This window comes from Lissotriton vulgaris, chromosome 8 (genome assembly GCF_964263255.1).
Source record: "Lissotriton vulgaris chromosome 8, aLisVul1.2, whole genome shotgun sequence".
NCBI lineage: Eukaryota > Metazoa > Chordata > Amphibia > Caudata > Salamandridae > Lissotriton > Lissotriton vulgaris.
Window position 1 is genome coordinate 303410937 of NC_141696.1, and position 24511 is coordinate 303435447.

Below are 24511 nucleotides of genomic sequence, written 5' to 3' on the forward strand. Positions count from 1 at the left end.
GGGTTGTCTGTGACTCAGCCAGACATATAAGTAGAGGTGCATTATAACCACGTGGTAAATGCTATCTCAAAACGTATACATAAAAACATTTCGTGTTTGGTATCAAACACCTTGGAATTTTACCTCCACAGCGGTAACTGGTGTGGGAGGTATGATTCCACCCTTCTGAAGTGAGTTTCGTGGGGTCACTGATCTATCCAATGCCAGCCTTCTCGACCTGGACAGCACAAAATGAATGCTGGCTACCAGAGACACATTTCTGCCCTCCTGCTATTGAGCCAAGCTCAAGTGTATTGGGGTTGGGTGGGTGCACTCAAGTATATTGGGGCTGGGTGGGTGCACTCTGTGAGTGCATGAGAGTCTGCAAATGGGGCACATTTGGTGTCCCTGTGCATAATCCAGCTCAAACCAGTTCTGGGAGCCATTAGCTCCTGCTCTGGTGCGAAACTGGACAAAGGACATGGGAGTAATCTCCCCTCTGTGTTGCCTCTTCCCTAGGAGGATTCAGAAAAGGGGGTGGTGATGAACAGAGTGTCTGAATTAAGCAGACAACTCTTACCCAGTCCAAAGATCAGGGCTTGATCCATCACCGTTATTTATCTCACTGCACCATCCCAGCTCAGAACCTGGCTATATGCAAATCTGTCGGCTATTGATAGCATCCATTCATTTAATATTGTCTGTATCAGGATTACCTGTGAGGGTGGGTCTGGTGGCTTACACCGTGCTCTGTAGTTTGGGGTTAGCTAGCATATTTTTCCAATTTCGTGTGGGGGCCAGATTGCTGACATTTTTAGTTTTGTGGCTGTTATCATAGACGAAACTGAAAGGAATCAGTTTATGATTGGTCCAGGTTAAGGTAACTGGAGTGGCAACTGTTAGGTCAGTGGCATTGGTACAGATCCCGTCTAGGGTATGTCCTGCCTGGTGTGTGGGCCCCTGGGCCAGTTGTTTTAGACCCAGAGCGTTGGTGATTTCTGTAAAGGTCTTAGTGTTGGGGTTTTCAATTTCATCTAAATGGAGATTGAAATCGCCTAGAGTTGTGAAATTTAAGTATTAGACCGCAAAGGGGCTGAGGTATTCTCCCAGGGTGTCTAAGAATTTTTCCATAGGTCCCGGGGACCTGTAGACAAGTGCACCGCCAAACGGTGCACTTGTCTAGTTTAAAGTTAAAACACATGCTTTCTGCATCTTTTAGTTGAGGAGTATTGGTGATGGAGCATTCCAGATGATCTCTGTAGAGTATTGCTATGCCTCCTCCCTTTTTCCCCGATTCTGTCCAGCCTGGAGATGGTGTACCCCTGAGGGAGTGCCTGAGCTAGATCAGGGTTTGAGTATTCAGTTAGCCATGTTTCAGTGATAAAAAGGCAGTCATAGTTGTGGTCTGTCAGCAGGTCATAAACATGTAGGGCGTGTTTTTCTAGTGATCTGGCGTTTATGAGGCCACACTGCAATTGTTTATGACAGGTTTTGACCTTGGGCGTGATGTTGTGCTAAGTCTTTGGGTTGGGCTCATGAGTGGTAGTGTATTTACAAGTGGGAGAAGTACTGTTGATTTTATGGTTTTCTTTGAGAGGTATAATGTGGCAGTTTCTAACCTTTAGATTAAGAGCCTGTAGTTCCCCTGCAGTGTATTGAAGTCTTGGGGGTAAGCCTACAGCATTTCTGGCCCTGGCCTTGGTCCGGACGTGGCTAGGGCAAGGTCCTTCGGCGCACCAGCGGCGCGTCAGCTGTGGCATAGAGCTTGAATGCCCCCTAGGTTCCCTCCACTGAGCCAGCAAGCTGCCGGGGGGCGTGGCCTCAGTGAGCGGAGCTGCGTTTCTCTGCTCAAGCGGCACTGGCAAGCCATGGCAGACCGGAAACGCAGCCCTGTCAGCTTTAACAAATGATCTCTAAGACAATGCGCGGCACATATGAGCCTCTATCCAGGAATAGTCCCAAGATGGCCGAAATTACTAGAGTCAGAAGCTATGAGTGAGGCGCATAGAGTATTTTAAAAAGCAAGGTGAGCAATGCTAGAAGGGCCATATTTTCACTGTGACAATAATATTTGAGTACTAGAAATGTTTCCTTTTAATAACAGCAGTTTAAAAAGAATTTGCGTCTCGTGTCTCTCCCGCAACAACAGACCTGTGTCCAACCATGCCTCACAGCTGTCCTGGAACAACCACTACATCATCCATTTCACCATCACAGGACCCACCTACACGGACACCATGCCCCCAAGCTCAAAACAAAGAAATTGGAAAAAAATCTCAGGAGACCAGTGCACAACGCCCTCCACTCTCACCTCCCAAACACAACAGCCAGCCCAGACCAGGCTGTGGAGAACTTCCCCCAGTGGAGCACAGAAAGCGCAGACACAGTCGCACCGCCAAGCCAGCCAAATGTAAAGGACTGGGCAGAAGAGCCAGCTTGTTCACCGCTGAGTTGAATTCTGCCAAATGCACCTGTTTGCAACTAAAAAGGAAAAGGCGAACCAGCAAAGAGACAGGAGACCATACCACCTTCAAGACAGCACTCAACCATTATCACCGCCTACTGAAAGAAGCAAAGAACAAACTGGAGCATGGAGCTCTTCGTCACCGTCGAAGAATTCTCCAACCTTGAACCCATGGAGTGCTTTTTGTGTTGCTATTCTTGCCCCAAGTGGGAAGGGTATGCCCACACGTTGCTACTGTGCTCACTATTCCACTGGATTCAAGCTAGTCTGGCTGATGAAGGGTGATACCCCAAAACCAGTCCCAGGATGCTTGTTTCCAATCCAGGGAGGACCTGTGATGGCAGTCTGGGCTGGACTGTTTTCATGAGGAGCAGGGTCAAAACTGATTTGCATATGGCTGAGTCTAAACTGAGGTGGCATGTTGAGCAAAAGAACAATGGATTCAACCCAGATTGTTTGACTGGAGGGGTGAGTGTTTGAAAAGTTTCAGCACTCAGTCCATCGCCTTGTTGTGTTTCTTATGTGCGCCCTAAGTGACCAAGAGTATGATCAGATGTGGGACCCTGGCTGTCTGTGCCATTGGATTCAAGGTAGCCTGGCTGATGATGGATGATACTCTGAACCTGGTCCCAGGATTCTTTCTTCTGGTCCAAGGAGGACCTGGCCTGGCAGTTCAGGCTGGACTGTTCCCATGAGGACAAGTATGATTTGCATATAGCTGGGTCTGAAGTGGGGCAACATGGTGAGCAAAATAATTATTGATTCAAGCCGGATCTTTTGACTGGGGGTAAGTGGTTGAAAAGTTTCAGCACTCTGTCCATCATCTTTTTGTGTTTGCAATGTTCATCCTAAGTGGCAAAGGGTATGCCCATATGTGGGTCCCTTGCTCGATGTGCAACTGGATTCAAGCTAGCCTAGCTGATGAGGTGTGATTCCATGAAACTGTTCCCAGGATGGTAGCTTCTTGTCCAGGAGGACCTGGCCTGACAGGTCAGGCTTGCTGGACTGTTTCCATGAAAAGCAGGGTCAAGACTGATTTGCATATGGCTGGGTCTGAACTGGGGTGTCATGGTAAGCAAAATAACCATAAATTCAACCCAGATCTTTTGCCTGGGAGTGAGTGGTTGAAAGGTTTCAGCACCCTGCCTATCATCTTGTGTTTGCTACAACCACGATAATGCAGCATCCAAACTAAGAGCTCATGTGAAAACAATGTATGTAGTTGCCAGTGGTTTTTTATCATTAGATGACATATTGATGGATTGGGGCTATATGAGTCTTTAAAGACAAGAGCCCTAAACATAAATCACATTATAAACCAGAGAAATTATTATAGAAAAATTCACATGAAACATGAGGCAAATGCACATTCAGAATCATTACGTATATATTGCTTGTACTGTGACATACTTAAGGTTCTACCTTCCTGCATTCCATTCTCTTGATGATTCTCTATGGGTCAGAGGAACATTGGAATTTGGAGGAGTAGGAGGTGACTGTTGGTGATGTAAAGTGAATAAATCTTCTTCTTGTTAAAATCTACAAGTGTTAGACCCTTTTAACACTGGCGACGATTCGAAGCTTGGAAGGGACAAGCCACATCACCACTCAACCCTGGAACCTACTTATATCTGTTGATTTTGGAATTACTCGGTTTTAACTGACTTTTATTCATCCTAAGAATCTTCTTCGTGGGTATCCTTGTGAGTATTTAATATCTCAAATTACTAAAAGCACTACTTGGAATATTTGGATTGTTTGAATTGGACTGCGCCTCACTCATATCTTTCTGGATTTTAATGGATTATATATATTTGACTGTTTTTGGATATCGATAGTTGCTGAAAGTTACTCTAGTTGCTAACGAGGGAAAACAAAGAAAATGAAGGAAAACGAAGAAAAGGTGAATTTTTGGGCTACTGTTTATGTTTGATCCTTAACGGCTACACTTACCGTTATTGAACGCGCTTTGACTGCTGCCTCGCTCTGCCTTCACTCGCGCAGCTCCTTCTAAGCCGCATTCGGCCATTACTCGTGCTGTTCCTCTTCTAGCGCGTTCTGCTTTCCTTCATGCTTCGCTCTGATGCGTGTACTTAGTGACGTCATTCCGCACGTCGCCATTTTGGTTGTCATAGCAACTGCAGTAACACACCGATCTTAGCGGAAATTCTTCACGGAGAACAGAAAGGCTGTTTTTTTCTCAAGGATAAACATTGCGCATTTTATTAAACATCACGCATTGGAAGAATTCCCTCTCATGACTTTGATTTGGTTTTTTTCAATGGAAAACTTGGATAGACTTAATTAGATTTATACAACACACACACTTGATCATCAATCTCTCTCAACGTATCTAGTGTATCGCTTTAACAATTTTTCTTGTTTTAGATTAAGTCAAGTAATTTACTTCTCTTATTTTGTTTAGGTTGTGGAATCTATTTTATCTTAAGTTTTGTTGAACAACTTATTTGAGTTCAGAAAATGTCATCAACTTCCATGACACAACCTCCAGTTTTTTTTTGATCGAGAAAGGTGAACCTTTACTCCCATGGAAAAGATGGAAAAATGTATTTGACTCATATTTAGTTGCTATTGGTGGGGAAAAATGTTCTGCATTTAGGAAACAAGCCATTCTTCTTCATAATTTAGGAGTAGAGGGTCGCAATATTTATAACAGTATTGATGAGATACCCATTGGAGATGGTTCTGGTGAACATTCTGATGTTTTTCAAATGTCATTGACAATGTTGGAAGACTATTTTGGACCAAGAATCAATGTCGTTCTTGAACGACACAAGTTCTTTATGAGAGTACAAGAACCTAAGGAAAAAGTTGGAAACTATGTGGCTTCATTAAAAACTTTGGCACAAACTTGTGAATTTGGCGATCTTACTGAGTCATTGATTCATGCTCAGCTGGTGAGATGTACAAACAGCTCTAGAGTACATAACAAACTTTTGTCAAAAAATCCTTCTCTAAGAGAGGCCATATCCATTGTGGAAGGAATAGAGAACACTTCAGGATGGGCAAAAGAGATGAAAGAACATAGAGTTTCTACAGATTGTTCTCCCACTCCTAGCAACTTTCATGAAGTCACTCAATCAAATGCATCTAGTGCTCATAATAGTATTCAACCTATTGCTTCTGAAGACAGCATTTGTAAAGTTATCCAAAATCCTAGAAGAAAAGTTCCATTTGATCGTAGTAAGGTTAAATGCTATCGTTGTGGTAGTTCTAATCACTCTTCCTCCTTTCTCAATTGTTATGCCAGAGCAGCAACTTGTCTTAAATGTGGCATAAAAGGACATTATGCTAGAGTTTGTAGATCATCTGGAAAAGTACTATATGTAGACAATGTTGAATCTGTACCAGGTAATCCCAGATTAGTTATTTCCAGTGTTACTAGTGATGGTGTGAATGATGCAGATCCTATTACCATGCCTGAGTGCAATGTTGTGATTGGGGGAGAACATTTTGTGGTCCTAGCTGATTCAGGTTCACCTTTCACAATGATTGGAAATGAAATTCAGAACGAAACATTTCCAAAGGTACATTTACTTGAACCTGACATCAACCCAGTCAGCTATGGTGGTTCCCGCATTGTTGTCTCTGGATACACTGTAATGAGAATACATTTCAAAGGTCGTGAAACGGTGGGCAAGATATATGTTGCTCACAGAGGGGACAATTTATTAGGATGGAGACATCAGAAAGATCTTGGCATTATTTTCAATCCCAATGCTCTCAAACCTTCTGACCAAGTAATGTTTATAGATCAAGTCTCTCCATCAAATAGAATTTTTGACGAATTTCCACAAGTTTTTTCAGACAAATTAGGCTTTATAAAAGATTTGGAGCATTGTATCATTCTAAAAAAAAATGTGGTGCCTTGTGTATACAAAGTTAGGAAAGTTCCTAATATGATGCTGACTCCACTCAAACAAGAACTCACCAGACTTGTAGAATTAAATATTATTGAGGAGATTGAGTCTTCAGAGTGGTTGTCCCCAGTGGTTTTGGCCCCTAAGGATGGTGGGAAGAGCATCTGCATGTGTGTGGACCTCAGGGGGTTGAACAAATGGATATGGGTGGATCGTCAACCTCTACCAAATATTGCGGAATCCATTACTATGTTATCAGGAGCTAAGTTTTTTCTGTGTTGGATTTATCCTCAGCATATCATCAGGTGCCCCTTCATCATGATTCGAAACATCTTACGTCCTTCGTTACACCTCTAGGGGTATTTCGTTTTGTAAGAATGCCTTTTGGTTTGGCGCCGACGGCATGCTTTCAAAAGATTATGAAGTTGGTGGTGGGTGATATATCTAATGTTATGACGACATTCTAATTTACGGCAAGGATGACAATGAGCATGACACTGTGTTGAGAACAGTTTTAGGAAAGTTGGCTAAAAAAGGTTGGACTGTAAACAAAGCCAAATGCAAAATTGGTGTGACCTCAGTGACTTAACTTGGTCATGTGATTTCTGGTGAAGTAATACAACCAAACCTCGAGTTGACTAAAAGTATTGTAGATGCTCACAATCCTATTGATAAAGGTCAGGTCAGATCTTTCCTTGGTTTGGCTGAGTTTTAGAGCCTATTAGGAATCTTTTGAAAAAAGGAGTTCATTTTGGCTGGAATGATGGATGTAAAGATGCCTTTTTGGTAGTTAAGAGGACGATTAGCCAACTACCTAGTTTAGGTCATTTTGACACGAAAAAGAAAACCTTTTTAACTATGGATGCAAGTTTGTCTGGATTGGGAGCTGTCCTTACTCAATGTGATAGTGGAGAAGAAAGGTCTCCAACCTCGCACAGAGTTCTTCAGTTGTAGCGCGGGGACACGCTTCTGCGTAACCAAGCGCTTTATAAGCTACCCTTATTATATATATTAAAGGGTAGTAGTGTTTGCTTCAAGAGCTTTGAAGAAGGCTAAAGGACAATATTCATGTATAGAAAGAGAAGCTCTTGCTATAGTTTTGGAAGTCAAGTTTTACCTTTGGAGTATTGCTTTTGTGGTAAAATCAGATCATCGGCCCCTTGTACAAGTGTTTTCTTGTATGGAAAGTGAGAGATTAACCCCAAGACTTAAACGTTGGAGTGAAGGGTTGAAAGAGTTCAATTTCCAAGTGCAATATTTACCTGGCTCTTTGAATACAGCTGCTGATTGTTTTTCAAGGTTACCACTACAAGATCAAAATGATCATATGGAAGTTGGTTGTGTCAATGTTTATGGGCAAGTGAAAGTGCTATTTCTCTGGATGAATGGGTGAGTGCTCATCTTGTGATCAGATTTTTCCTTTTGTGAAGAATATGGTTATAAATGGTTGGCCTGCTAGCAGCAGAGGTATTGACCCAGATCTTTTGCCTGTTTGGTCTGTAAGGGATGAGTTGACCATAATTGATGATGTTCTAATGAGAGGTGACAGGTTAATTCCTCCTTTGTTAATGAGATCTAAGTTGATCAATCCTGCCCATGATGGACATATGGGGAGGAGTCTCACCAAATCACGCTTAAGAGAGAGATATTGGTGGCCTAACATGGATGGTGAGGTTGAATGTGTTGTCAAAGACTGTTATCAGTGTTCCATTAATGACAAGTCTGAGGTGGTTAGTAAAGCACCATTGTCACCACTTGATATTCCTAATCAACCTTGGTCTAAGTTAGGTTTGGATATAATGGGTCCATTTGATTTATTACTGCCCACTGAAAGATTTGTAATTCTTTTAGTGGACTACACGTCCAAGTGGGTTTCCACCAAATGTGTGAGTTCAGTTAGTACCAAGGTTGTGGTAGATTTTTCAAAGGATGAGTTGTTTGTGTGTGAAGGAATTCTTAAGTGCATCATAACAGACAATGGTGTACAATTTGTCTCCATTGAGATGAAGACCTTTTTGAAGGACCATGGAATATTACATCTTAAAACTGCACTATATGTGCCTCAAGCTAACGGTCTTGCGGAGCACATGAATCGTGTGGTAAAAGGGTGTGTTCAGAGAGCTCTTGATATGAAGATCCCACTTAAGGAGGTTTTGAGAGATTCATGGTGGGCTCATCGCACCACAATTAATTATGTCTCAAAATCATCCCCATTTTTTTTGTTACGAGGTAGACAAGCCTGTTCTAAATTAAATCCTACATGGCTTCCTCCTCAAACTGTTGTCTCTTTGGATAAGGGGGATGTGGAGGGGATCAAAAAAATATAAAGAACGTTATGATTTGAAGAATTCTACAAGAGTCAAATTGTTGAGCATTGGAGAGTGGGTTCTTGTGAAAAAAAAATCAGATTTTCCAAGAAGGGTATCACTGAATTTATTGGTCCCTTTAAGATCACTTACATATACAGGAATGTGGTCACCATGCATAACGGTTGTAAATGGAGCATGTCTAGGCTGGTAACATTTTCTGATGCGACACTTCCATCTTCATCTAGTTTTGATTGTGCATCATCTTCTTTTTCTTCTTCTAATTCAGGTGAAGTTCAATCAAAGAGGTTTCCTCAGAGATCTCATCATGCTCCTATACGTTTCAGAGATTATGTTTAATTTCCTTTTTAACTTGGTTGATGTGTTACTGTATTATTGAATATTTTCTCTTACATGCTTTATTCTTGCATTTTTGTTTTCTTTAGTATAGGGGATGTGTTGTAATGTACATGAAACTTGTATATATTGCTTGTACTGTGACATACTTAATGTTCTACCTTCCTGCATTCCATTCTCTTGATGATTCTCTATGGGTCAGAGGAACATTGGAGCTTGGAGGAGTAGGATTGCGACTGTTGGTGATGTAAAGTGAATACATTTTCTTCTTGTTAAAATCTGCAAGTGTTAGACCCTTTCAACATTAAGTAAGTTAAATTGCTCATAATTTTAATGCAAATAAAAATAAATCAGCATTTGCTTTGGAAGCTCAACCCCATTCTAATCAATTGCCCGACGTACATACCATCTATAACAAAGAATAAATCAAACAGCAAATAGTCATAAGAGCTACCTAATAATAAGTTAGGAGATAATCAGGAAAAAGCTCTAAGTCCTGATTTAATAAGAAGACTGACATGGAGTCTGCCTACAAGGGTAGCAAGGGAAAGACCTGCTCACTTTGCAAATGCACCATTTTAATACTTTTTCAGATATAGAAATGGTATGGTTAGTGTGGTGTGAAAATAAAGAAACATTATGATATATATTAGTAAAATAGAAAACACATCATATGGTAAAATGACTTTTGCTCTATATCTCTTGAATAATCCTGTATTATGCCCTACCGTAGAAAATAAAATCACATTCACAATATAAACAACACCTTAAGTTGGCCAAAGGAAATGGACATCAATTAAATACACTTGTACATTCCTTTCTTCAGCAACATCACAATGACATATGGTCGATCGTGGCTTTGATGTCTGCCTTCTCATATTCCTCCCTTTTTCTTTTCTTACCAGTTGTACTTTCTTCTTAGACCCACCATTTAACTGATTTCTAAATTATTTTGCTCCAAATAATTTAAGAATAAGTATTAAACCTATTATATGCAATATAATTAGTGAGGTTAAGATCTTTTTCAACATTCCACCATCCTCATCGTTTAAACCATTTAGAAACCTTTGATATTCCATGTCTAATATCGCAAACCATGAAGCAACCATTTCCCATACACCAATCTCTTCAAGAGCTTTTTCACTCACGTTAAATATTAGTTTTATTTTCAATGCACTAGTTAATAAGTCTGCTATTTTCCTTTCCGGAACAATTGCAGAACACTGGCTTATTTTCAACATACTTCTAAATTATAACAAGGGAACCCAATTGATACCTATGGACCATGGGCAGACAATCTATTCTAGAGAACAAAGGTCCTTAGGATATTTTGGTAACATTTACAAAGAGAAATATAGACTCGAATCAGTGCTATATCCGATTATTCCAGTACCCAGCCGGGCCTGGAAATTTTATTTATATATATTTAATATATATCAAAAGGTTTAAGAGACCACAGGAGGGGTCAAATTCAGCATTTGATATGGTACAAGCCTGTACCTATCTAAAAAGTAGTACAAGGAAAGAATAGAGACAAGGAAAGCAAACAATATCAGGCAAAAAGAGACGTGGGAGCCAACTGTCGCTTGCGCTTAAGTACTCTATAAAGCAAGTTTGGACATACAATTCATGCAATAAAATTAGTCACAATGGATGCACTGCAGAATTGTTTAGACTGTCGACGACGTTTCGATCCCTGGCTCCTAATGAACCGGGATCATCATCAGGACTTGGTGTTAAGTTGCCTGTTTTATTATAGAAGCGTCTGTGAAAAAAAGAATAAAGGAAGAGAGAAAACAGAAATAATAAGGCACATATTTACAAATAGGAACACCTTACTTTGTTCTCTAGAATATATTTTCAATATACAGCACCCACCATCTTCTTTCGCATGAATAATATCCAAAGTTTAACTATTTTGCAAAACCACAGTAAGAAAAGCAATAATTTCCTTGATTATTTATTTTTGTCAAATGAACCATCAGTATTAGATGCAAGCCGATCAACTAAGCAGGCTACTCTTTAATCTTCATATCATTGAAAGCACCACCAATAGGAAGAATCAACACTACAAAATGAACCATTACCACTTGTCTAAACCACTCATTTCATTCAGATCATATACATTAGGGTACAAAAAAAACAAAGCGAGATACCATCTACCCACCAAATTTTGTGTAAAGTTAAAATAGACCATTTTAACACACACATAATAAACCCTTCCATATATAGGTTCTGCACCCATCAAATATTTCTCTTCAACAACAATAAAATGTAAACCTAATTCACCCTCTCAAACCATTTCATATGACTTCAAGCCATTAGATGTTCCATGCATCTTGCAAAGAATTCAATGTCTCTCTTGCTCATTAATAAGTCTACAATGTATTTTTGAACCTTTGAACCTCTATTCAGCCTCAATCTGCAACTCACTGTCTCTTATTTCATCCAAATTTCTACTGATTTTAACTCTTCTGACTATAAATTCTCAATTCTTTTCAATTTTGGAGTGAAACAGATACCTTTCCAATTCTACTAGGGAAACTATCTTACTATTTAACTGATTTCGCTGCTCGTTTGGGACATGAAAAGTTTGTTTTTATTTTGCCTAACATTCTGTATTGTCTGATTCCTGAGAACCTTCATGCCAAAGACCTTATACATATACATTTTACACTATTTGTTGTGTGCCTTATATATATTTTTAATAAAGCTTTCTAAATTTTCCAAATCCATCATCAAACTCCCTTTTTGGGTTTGGCCATCCTTTTTTGACTGTATTTTAATATGCTGATTTGCACTGCACCAACTAACCCACCTGTAAGCATGCTGTTGAAGTGTTTATGAGGAGTAAGGTTTTAGTGATATCCAGCACTCACAACATTTTACAATCAGAGGATGGTTGCAAGATAAGGGATGCCTTTAGAGATTCCCTTTTGCCCTGTTTCTAAGCCAGTCTGGGTTTGTGCTTTTTGTCTACATTCCTGAGTCCTTTTTATGACTTCTTGATGTGCACTGCTGCTGTTCCTGGGCAAAAGATGTTGAGTATTAGTAGTATAGAATGATTATTAGGACTGAGAATTCTTGGGGTGATAGTACATAATAACTTAAAGTTAAAAGTGAGGTTTGTGTTACGAGTTGATTTGTAATGTTGCTTGTGAAGTTTTTGTTAAGCGCATGTGATCCTTGGTTGAATTGGTGGTTGGATTACTGTGATTTCAATGTATTTGTCATATCTGTGATATACATATTAGTTGATTATTTGTTGAGTACATGATCGTGATCTGATTCTTTGTTATCCAAGATCTCAAGATGTTGTGGCTATTGTTGTTGGACTTGTCTGCAGGGTAGTGTACCTTGTGAGTTGCCGCATTCACACAGTTTTTTTTCTAATAACCAGTTTTCTTTCTGGTGTGTTGCTGTTATTTGCTCTTCAGTACACAGGACCAAGTACACCAACCAGGGGTGGTTTGGCACTGGACAGAAGTCTACTTTGTTGTGGATTGTGGTTGACAAGTGGTATGAAGCTACTGGTAATGTCTTTATTGATTGAGAGATTTGTTTATTTTAACCTGTTGATTTTCTCCTGCTTAGGTTGAGCAAACACAATTTTTTTTATTTGTGTGCATTCGCTGACAGAAATTGTGCATTGTCTGATTTTCCATTAACAGAAAAGCCACACTGTGATTGGCTAGCTGACACTACCAGTCAAAAAAAGGACTGGTGAGACATCGCCACAGGGTCACACTATCATTGATTGTTTGCTGTGAAAGTCACACTGTGATTGGTTGACCTTTTGGCATAGTCACGCTGGGATAGGTTGTTGTTTGTTTTCTGGCTTTGTGCATTTTTCAATGTTTTGAATGAGACTTGTGGGTGCTGTGTTGAAAAAGCTTACGTTAATTAGTGTACCTGCTATACAGCGACAGAAGATTCCTTCAGAGGGCTCACCTGTGTATGAAATGTTAACAAGCTTTGGTGTTAGACCTGTCAGCCTTAGGGTGGCTTTCCCCCAAATATGTTGCCTCCTTACCTCCATTTGTGTTGCTGAAATTTGTTTTTGTTGGCCTCAGTGCACTTTACCACTGGTAATCAGTGCTGAAGTGCTTATGCTAAACTTAGTTTAATTAGATTTACCTGATTGGCATATTTAATTTACTTATAAGTCTCTTGCAGAGAGATATACCACATACCTAGGGCCTTTGAATTAAATGCTACCTTTGGGCCTGCAGCACCTATTGTGCCATCCACTGAAGTAGCACCTTAAAACACGTTCCAGGCCTGCCATTAAAGCCTGAATGCAGTTTTAAACCGCCAATTCTACTTGGCATATAACCCCCTTGCCAAGCCTTAAACTCCCTTTTATAGTTTATGTCACCCCCTAAGGTTGCCAATACAGCAAGGTGCATTGTAATTAAAAGGTGTGACATACAGTTTTAAGTTTTACATATTCTGGTTGTGAAAACTCCTACATTTGTTTCTTACTACTGTGAGGACTACCTGTACCATAGAATAACATTGGGATGCCTTATACATTTATTAAATGCTAAGATTTGATTTTGAGTAGGTAACCAGTTCATGTTTGGTATCTATGAATTTGTAATGAAAATTCCTTGTTAAGGGTAAAGTCAGGTTTTTATTCGCAATTTCTAAAGCACTTTTAGAAAGTTCAAGGAACAAACAAGCTCCCGTTCTGACTCTGTTTTGACAACACAATGATCTGTGATACCACAATTAATTATTGTGATCAGCCTTTAATTTTCACATTGTACATCGAATATTACCCAGTCCACATACTATGAATTAATGTACACGACATAAAAGCACATGACAAAAACATGTAACATTAAGTAGACCAGTTTTGAATTTGAAAGCAAACAAAGGGGCACAAGATAGAATGCCCTTACTCAGCCCCTGCATTATTGGCTTATAACACAGGAGTGTAATTTTAACCTTTCCTTAGTTGAAGGCATCACACAGGGATTTGACCATGCAATTTATTTTACACCAATCATTTGCTGTCAACCTATATATTTAGCATAATCATAATCTCTAGGCATCAACCTGCCAAAGCATTTCGAACCCAGCGTTGATTAGGGGTTCTCTTCAGGTCTCAGAACTGTAGAACATTGAGTTTTAATAGTGTCCAGAGGCAGAATTCTTCAAGCACATGTTTTTCTTTTTTTTTAATTGTTCTGTTCAGTACAAGGCACGGAGCATTGTAGATTCGCTGAATGCCAAATGCAGTGTAGGTCCTATTAGTCTTCTTTCAGATCTTTCTGATGCAGTTGTGGCAGTTTAGGGCATCTGTCTTTTCAGTAATTAATGCCTTCTATCTTGCTTTTTGATGCAGTTGTTGACAGAGCACAGTGTCTGTTTTTTCTCAGTAATAAATGCCTTCGGTGTTGTTTTTTTAACAAGTTATTTAGCGTCTCAGAGTTATTCATCCTGCTGTTCATGCCATGACACAAATTACAATTTAAGAAAGTTGGATTTTCCTGCCCTTTTATGCCTGCAGCCTCTCTTGGGTCACATAATTGAGTCTAACTGACAGTTAAACTTTGTAAATTCCTCCCTGACAGTCATGTAGTAGAGGGATTAGCTGTGCCTGAATGGGCCATCTGCTGGCAGGATGGGGGCAGAGTTGAACATGGCCCCACTTGCAACTGAATAGACTGCGCACTGCCTTCCCACAAAATCTTATCCGACTATATTTTTCCCACAGTACCAAATTATGTTCATTGGTCCTGCACCAAAGGATATCTGAACCCCTGTCTTTGGCTACAGCTTCCTGCCCTGTCCCGCTGGAGATTTACGACTTCTATAAAAGGGAATAAGGCTCCCGATGACAACATAACCTCCACCGCCTGCAGTCTTGTTCCTCTGAAATGTACCTTCACAGAAAATGTTTCTCAAAATTCCTTCCAAGTCCGATGGTAAGCACAGACCTGGCCCAATCCGCTTCTTATATCTGAACTACACCCCATCTGTGCCCCATCGTAGTCGACCAAAGGTTTACAAAAAAATGTCAAATAAAATCATAATTCCGTTTCTACTGACTGGATTCTTTTGTTTCCAAATAATTTATTACAATTTACTCTATTTTTGTAATTGGTGTGGGATTTTTCTTCTTTTTTTACTCTTTATTACTGTATGTGTGCTGCATGAAAACATTACTCATTGCCTCTAGGTTAAGACTGACAGCTTTTTATGCCAAGCTACCCAGGGCTAAGAACAGGTTGATTTTGTGAATTTTTGTGGTTCACCCTGCAAGGAATCATTGCTGTTGCTTGTCCAGGTCTCACACCTCAGTTAACCAACAACCCACTATCTCACATTGGTGTTTGGTCATGTGGATCAGGCCTTGTGTTTATGCGGTTCCATACAGTGATTTGTGTTACACAAAAATCCCACATAAAATTCTTCTTAGTTTTCCATTGGTGGTTTCCCCCCTTTTCTAAATGTAAGTGCACTATCTTTCTTTTTACACCAGGAATGGGAGCTGGGCCACACTTTGATACCCTCAGCAGGGCTGAGCTGATGAAGCTTTGTGAGCAGAAGGTACTGTAGCTACCAAAACATAACTCTAGGTAGCTCTCAGAGCCTTTGCGGAGTTGCAGAGGTGACACTCCACCTCAGTAGATGATGGATGCCACCTCTGCACCTCCTCAAACGCTTTGTGGAAGTACATGGCTAGAGTGGGAAGGGACAGACTTTATACACTTAAGGAAAAGGCCCAAACCAAGTATGCCCTCATGAAGCCCATCCTCATTTCCAAATTTGGCCTGAACCCTGAGAAATACTGTTCAAGGTTCACGGAGAGCCCCAAAACCCCAAACTAGTCCTGGGTGGACTTCCTAGACTACCCCAGCAAGGCGCAGAAGGGCTTGGTGAGGAGCAGCCTACCACCGAACCAACGCCCACCAACACCACCCTCTGCAACTGGACCCCGATCAGCATCGAAGACACCACCCGCACGATGAACTCCATCCACTCCCGATCACCAACCGACCCCTGCCCACACCACGTCTTCAACAAAGCCGACGCCATCATCGCACCCCATCTCCGAGACATCATCAACTCTTCCTTCCACACTGCCACCTTCCCGGAGAGCTGGAAGCACGCCGAGCTGACCGCCCTCCTGAAGAAACCAACGGCGGACCCCACTGACCTAAAGAACTACCGTCCCATCTCACTCCTTCCTTTTCCGGCCAAAGTCATCGAGAAGACCGTCAACAGACAGCTTGCCGCCTTCCTCGAGATGAATGGATCTCTCGACCCCTCGCAGTCCGGGTTTCAGGCCAACCACAGCACCGAGACCGTCCTAATCGCAGCCACCGACGACATCAGAACCCTGATCGACAACGGGGAAACAGCGGCCCTCATCCTCCTGGACCTCTCTGCGGCATTCGACACTGTCTGCCACCGCACCCTAGTGAAGCGCCTCAGCAACATCAGAATCCGAGAGAAAGCACTGGAATGGATCATCTCGTTCCTCGCCGGAAGAACCCAGAGAATCCGCCTCCCCCATTCAGATCAGAGGCCACCGCAGTCATCTGCGGCGTACCACAAGGATCTTCACTCAGTCCAACCCTCTTCAACGTCTACATGAGCCCCCTCGCAGCCATCGCACTCCAACACAACCTCAACATCATCTCCTACGCCGACGACACCCAGCTGATCCTCTCACTCACCAACGACCCCACCACCGCCAGAGCCAACCTACACGAAGGGATGAAAGACGTCGCCGACTGGATGAGGAACAGCCGCCTTACACTAAACTCAGACAAGACGGAGGTCCTCATCCTTGGATCATCACCCTCCACCTGGGATGACTCCTGGTGGCCCCCAGCCCAGGGCGCCGCTCCCAAACCAACGGACCACGCACGCAACCTGGGCTTCATCTTGGACTCCTTCCTGTCGATGACCAGACAAGTCAACGCCGTCTCATGTTCGTGCTTCAACACCCTGCGCATGCTCCGCAAGATCTTCAGATGGATCCCCACTAAAACCAGGAAGACCGTCACCCAGGCACTCGTCACCAGCCGACTGGACTACGGGAACACCCTCTACGCCGGAACCACAGCCAAACTTCAAAAAAGACTTCAACTCATCCAGAACGCCTCTGCACGACTCATCCTGGACATCCCCCGACACAGCCACATCACCGGACACCTAAGAGACCTGCACTGGCTCCCCGTCAGCAAGAGAATCACGTTCAGGCTCCTCACCCACGCACACAAGGCTCTCCACAACCTGGGCCCCAAGTACCTCAACGACCGCATGACCTTCTACACGCCCACCCGCCAGCTACGATCGACCAGCCACACCCTCGCCACCATACCACGCATCCGCAGAGCCACCGCCGGAGGAAGATCCTTCTCCTACCTTGCAGCCAAGACTTGGAACTCCCTCCCCACCCACCTTCGGCGTACCCAAGACCATCTCTCCTTCAGGAAGCAGCTCAAGACCTGGCTGTTCGAGCAGTAACTTACCCCTCTCCCCCAGCGCCTTGAGACCCTCCCGGGTGAGTAGCGCGCTTTACAAATGCCGTGATTGATTGATTGATTGAGCAGCACGGTAAATGATTTTATTGGGCTGTGCAACCTGATACTGAGGAAGCCCTTGCTCAGAGCCTGTCTTATAGATCTGTGCCAACATCTGGTAGATAGAAACCTGACTGACCCCTGGACGCTTGATGAGGAGGTGGACCACTTGGTCAGCACCACAGTGTCGATGAAGGCAACTGGGGGAACTCCCAAAATGGTGGTCAGGGTTCTTACCAGAAGTAAGAGGAGGGAGATAAAAATATGAAAGAGTTCTCTCAAAGTCCCCAGAACAGTGCTCTGGAGAAAAGGTCCCAATCTCAGTGTGTCCACATAAAGAAAAGCTTCTTTAATAAGAACACTGGTAATTTTGTTCCCAAGTACTATGAATGTTACCAACATAGGCACACTAAGAGTGATCCCAAGTAGCGGGTTGACCCCATGATTGGCTAGTGTATTTCTAGAGTAGTAGATGGCCCCAGTCATTGTGGGGGTGACAGCTGAGGTTACCATAGTGTCCCTGTGTGACAAGAAGATGATGCTCAAAGCCCACATTCCTTCAAATATGTCTACGTATAAGCAGTGTCACCATCAACAGGCCAGAACCTGGAGCCTCTTAGGGACACAGGGGTCAGTGTGACTACTGTCAGGTATCATCTGATTTTCCCAGTGCGGCTCACCCACAGAATGTTTGCTTTTTGGCCTCCGGGTTTTTGACCTTGTTTTTGTTCATTTTAGGACTCTGAGCACTTTACCGCTTCTATTCAGTGCTGAATTGCAAATGCTCTCCATGTAAATTGTGTTTATGGATTGGTGTTTCAATAATTTACTTATTTGATTTGATACTAAGTCCCTAGTACAGTGCACAAGTATGCCCAGGGCCTGTAAATCAAATGTTCCTAGTGGGCTTGCAACACTGAGTGTGGCAGTAGCTTTTCAACGGTGTCACAGACATGACACTGCAATGTCTGTGGACATTTTATACTGCCATATCAACCTGGCAAGTGAACCCACTTGCCAGGCCCTAACCTTCCCTTTTCTTATATCTAAGACACCCCTCAGGTAGGCCCAAGGTACTCCTGTGGGCCGGGTGCAGTGTATGTGAAAGGTAGGCAAAATCCTGGTATGTGTTACATGTCCTGATAGCGAAATACTTTGTAGTTGATTTTTCACATGGGAGTTGCTGTATAACATCTTACAAGCCTAACTTTCCATTGGGACATAGAGATATAGAGTTTGCTATGCCTAAACCTAGTATTTAAAAATACATATTTTAGTAAAGATGATTTTTATATTATGTGTTTGAAAATACCACTTTTAGAAAGTGGATATTTTCTTGTCTATCCATCCTGGGGGCCTCTGCCTGGTTATGTATTCCCCATCTGGGTTTAGAGTGACAGAAGCTAGGACTGTGCATTCACACTATACAGACACAAGGATGGTTGAGGTGTGTCCTGCCTTTCCTGGGTGACTCATAGCCAGGCTGAATAGACTTTGCTGTATTTAGAGTTTGGGAGGAGTTGTTGCTTGCACCTGAATGGAATGTGGCTGCCTCTCACAAAGCTGTCTCCACCTCCTGTGGTGAACCTGGTCTGAGCCAAGCTGAACTGGTTCATGTATCCCAGAGGAACTTTGTTTTTTACCAACTTCAAAGGAAAATTTGGTGCAAATATTGGGGCCCTGACCCCAGAACTTTAGATTATTGCTGTACTAAGGAACCTACCAGAAAGAAGAGCTGGAAGAGCTGTGAGGAGAGCCTGCCAATTTGCTGTGTGTTTTCCTGGGTTGGCCTGCAGTTGCTTCTTCTGTTTTGGGAAAGAACTTGACTGTGCTTTCTGCATACTATTTATCTCCAAGGGCTTGTTGTAGAGCTTGCCTACTGTTGGAAGTCTCAGGGAAATCAAAGGCTTCAACATCTGGGGGTGAGGCTTAGGAGCTGAGGGAGATGGCCGCCATTCCAATGAGCTCCGTGGTGGAGTAATACAACGGGATCTCTCCAGGTCTCTATTTCTGCTTCACAGGCCCAGAGACCGCATTTTCATGTATCGGAGACTCTCTTGCTCCGAATGTGATCTTCATGGGCGACAGGGGTGAGCGCGAAGGATGTATTTTTGAACTTTGCTTCCGACCGCGGCTCGATTCAGCGTCGCGGCCGCCATTTTGTATATTTGTCGCTCCCTGTGTTTCCTGCCTGCCAATCTGACTCGATGTACCTCACAATATGATGTTTTAATGGCACAATTTCAATGTTTGCTTTTATTTTCTCCTCATTTTCCTCTCAGAATTTATTGAGGAATACATACTTTTCACTGGAAATTCAGGCCCTTGAGCATCTATTTTCGTTAACGGTAAGACCTCGGACTGTTTCCCTCTTTTCAGAGGAGTAAGACAGGGATGTCCATTATCACCCCTTTTATTTATAATAGCATTAGAGCCCTATTTAACCAAGATTAGACAGGACACTCAAATTACTGGCTTTCAACTGGATACTTCCTACGTCAAGATGTCTGTATATGCAGATGACATTCTTTTGTACTGTTCCAATCCTACCACGTCTATTCCCTACTTTCTCAACCAAGTTGATGCTTTTTTTCAACTATCTGGATATCGCCTTATCTCAGACAAATGCGAGGTCCTACCTCCTAATGCAACTTGTTTTAAATATGATTTTATACTTACTGGTTTTTCTTGGAAACATTCTAAAATAAAATATCTAGGCCTGTTGTGCAACTCAAACATTTTCAAAACACTGAAACTGAATTTTGATCACATCATCAAAATTCTGTCTGACGCTATTGAACATTGGCATCCACATTTTCTCTCTTGGTGGAAAAGACTGGATTCCATCAAGATGATGCTCTCCCCTTAGATTTTATATTTTCTTTCAATGATCCTTATACATATTTCTGCATTTTATTTTAAGAAAATTGATTCTCCATCCACGAAATTCCTCTGGAAGGATAAATCTCCCAGCATAGCCTTAACTTCCTTGAAAGCATACAAATCTTCTGGTGGACTTAAATTTCCTGACTTCAAATCCTATCACTATGCTTTTTCTTTAAAACAGTCATCTCATTGGCTTTCCTTTGATCACTGTATCCATACTTCTATCTGAATTTCTATAGAAAAGTCTTTTATATCCCCTTTTGATTTGACAGAATCTCTCGCATTTACTAATAATATATAAGTACAAGGAAAGAGTAGTCCGAGTTGAGTAGAAATATTTTACACTTATTTTACATTGATATATATTTGTAAACACCACAATTATAATTCACAATGAATATGCTTGGCGTAATAAAGGTAAGGTATGCAGTGTTAGTAAATGAATTGTATTCATTCCACATACAAGTGCATTCGATGTGCTTGTCACTGCATACATTTACTTAAAAGTCATCTGCATAAATGTCATTATAAAATCATTGCAGGATTGGTGCTCTCAGTGCAAAGAGAAAAGGGAGTGAGGGGTTTGTGAGGGACGAGGTAAAGATGGTGTGACAATGTTACATCACATTCAAATCATAACGCCTTTACAATTAAGGTAATAACAATGTTCCCGCAATACATCACACATAGGTAAGATTAGATCATTCTTTTTTTCTATGGTGTGTAGGATTGGGCGTAGTCTACGTTTCGACCCCGAAAGCGTTAAAGGGTTAGTCTTCCCTCATGTTGGGGTCTTCATCAGGACAAAGAAGAGAGCCTGGAAAACATGGCATTAACTGATATTAGTAGTCTATGTGGTGAATTGACACTCTAATGTAGGCTAACTTTAGGGGTTACCTACATAGAAAATGACGGACGGCGAGTCTTGCGTCACGTCTAGGGCCCAGTCGTGCTCATTCTCGTTTCTGAAATATATTATAATAGGGGGAGGTTTTGAGCGGGAATGCTAAACAGCTCATTAAGCCAACTAGCAGGGGAATGAGACCTATTCACATCGACTTACTGCAAATTGGTGTCTTTTGATGTAGTGAAGGTTGTCGGTATTTCCTCGTATACTTGGCTTCACTGTGCGCCACACATCTTTCTAAAGGGGGCACAAGACAAATATTCGGTCAGAATCGCTAATTTCGACTTGTTCAACAATAATAAATATACGAATGTGAAAATCCAGACTCTGTGTCTGATTTGGTAATCAAGACCAGAGGGAACTGTATTTGAGCCGCCGTGTAGCAGAACAGTTATAAATATTCTTAGCAGGCAGGCGAATAAAACAACATTACTCTCTTGCCGCGTATATTTTGCCCATGATTAATGCCCGTTGGATGAAAAGCTGGGTGAAAAGCTGGGTTCAAAGCAACTCTGTACATTCCCATACCTTAAAAGTACAGACTCTATGTTGGATTTACTAGTAAAGACCAGCGGGAGCTATATTTTCACCGCCGTGCCAGCACAACAGCTTTAACCATACTTAATCGGCGGGCAGATTATACTGCATAACATTCTTGCCGCGCATATGTTACTCATGCTTAATGCCGATTCACTAAGAAGCTGAGTTACAATCCACTCGGTACGGTCTCATACCTTATGCAGAGCAAAGCTGCAGCAGACAGCACACGTCGTGTCCTCCGTGGTTGTGGGGATGCGGTGCTCGCGGTGCTGCCGCTAGATGCTGGGTGCAGGGGGGCTCGACTCAGGCGGCCAATCAGCAGCTGCCATGCGAATGTGCCGTGACGGGGCTCGAGTTTGAGTGGGGGACTGTCTGAAAAGAGTTTTCTCCGAGCTTGACTCTTAGTGATAATTTAGTCTAGGGGGCATGTAGCTGAGTTTCCCTGATATGGATCCCTCGTGTGGATATCATAATGCTATATGGAGTAAGCATTACCATAAACGTTGATTCTGACAATAGAGCAGCACTTCTTAACACCCGTATATAAATACATAGTTGAAAGGCTCACAATACCGATACCATTGGGAGATCTGACATATATATCAACAGTAACACATTCTGCATTTAATAAAAACCATATTACTGCTCCTCATATGGACATAGGAGTGCCTACCGAATCATTACTCGTCTTATGACAGTCATTTTAAGACATAGAATATATACATGAAAGCAAATTATCACAATTTAACAATATTTTTATATTCTAAATAGTCTTGTGACCAACATATTTGTATTTATAATGTCAGCGCAGAGGGGCCTGCTAAAGGGTTGTGTGCCTTCTCTCAGGGGTGAAAGTTAAGGCTTTTCAGCTAAGATATATTACTGATATGGAGTGTCTTGCTGAGTAGAGTATAAGAGTGTGATGTAATTACTCTGGGTCAAGTCTTGCCATTTGTGCAAAGTTGGCGTCAAGTTCATTTAAACCTTTATGTATGGTATTGAACTTATGCATCCATTTGCATTCCCTGATGTTCAAGACAGAATTTAGATTCCTCCCTCTCGGTCCCAAGGTGATCTTTTCCAGTACAACCCATTTCATGGATTCGGGGGTAGGAGTCTTTTCCATGTAGTGTTCTACCATAGGTGCCCCTGTTGTCTGGCAGCGGATTCTGCTGCAATGCTGAAGAACTCTATTCTTGATCTTCTGTTTGGTTTGCCCTATGTACATAAGGCCACATGGGCAGATGATAGCATATATAACTCTACTTGAGTTGCAATTTGTGAAAGATTTGAGATCTACAGTTAGGTTATTGTTGGTAACTTGTTTAGTCTCCCAACATGTCGGGCAGGCTTTGCATGTCGTACACCGAAAATGGCCTACCACTTCTGGTAGATTCCAGAGTCCTTGTATGGTTGGTGCCTGCGGTGTGTCGAGCAGGGAACGAACAACGTGATCTCTTATGCTCCTTGCCTTTTTGAAGGCATGCATTGGTGGTTCCGGGCTTTCAACAATGTCAGCTACTAAGCCCCAGTGTTTGTTTATAATTCTCTTTATTTTGTTGCTTTTGTTGCAATATGTTGTGACACATATCATTCGTTCCTTAGATGGCTGGCATTCTTTTGGTGTCAATAAAGTGGTTCTGTCTCGAAACCAGCTCTTTTCCTGGATCTATTCACCAATCTTTTTGGGTATCCCCTTTCAATCAAGCGAAAGATTAGGTCATCCGATTCTTTAAAATAGTCCTCCTTGCAAGAACAATTCCTCCTGATGCGGAGAAATTGCCCGAAGGGTAGATTGTCCCGTAATCCTCTAGTATGGTGGCTCGTATATCTCAGCAAGGTGTTCCTTTCTGCTGGTCTTCTGTAGAGGGTGGTGAATAGTTTGACTTCATGTTCTTTGATAGTAATGTCAAGGAAATCAATTGAGTCTCTGCTCTTGTGTATGGTGAATTTTATGTCATCTGACTGGTTGTTGAGCCATTCAAAAAAATCATTCAGATCAGCCTCGTCGCCAGTCCAGATCATGAAGACGTCGTCTATGTATCTATACCAGACCGAGATCTTTGTCTGGTATGGGTTATGTTGTGACAGGATACATTGTTGTTCATACTCAGACATGAACAAAATGGCCCGATCTGGGGCGAAGGCCGCGCCCATGGCTACTCCTTTGCTCTGGATGTAGAACTTGTTTTGAAAAAAGAAAAAGTTCCTTGTCATAGCGATTTCCAATAGGTCGATGATGAACTCAGTAGGGACCCCAGCCGGTTGTTCCCTGTTTTGTAGAGCTCTTCTCATGGATTCCAAGGCAGGACTTTGCGGTATGCTGGTATAAAGAGAGACGATGTCCATCGTAACCAAGAAATGTCTCTCTTTATTAAAAGTTGTTTGATCGACCAGATTGATTACTTGCATTGTGTCCCTCACGTATGTGGGTGTAATTTCCGCTAGTGGTTTCAGGAACCCATCTACATATTTACATAGCGGTTCAAGAAGGGACCTGCATCCTGATATAATCGGACGGCTTGGAGGATTAGCAGGGTTTTTGTGCACTTTAGGTAGTACGTATATCGTTGGAACTCTGGGTTGTTCAACTTTCAAATACTCAAATTCCTTTTTTGAAAGGAAACCAACTTCTAGTGCTTTTT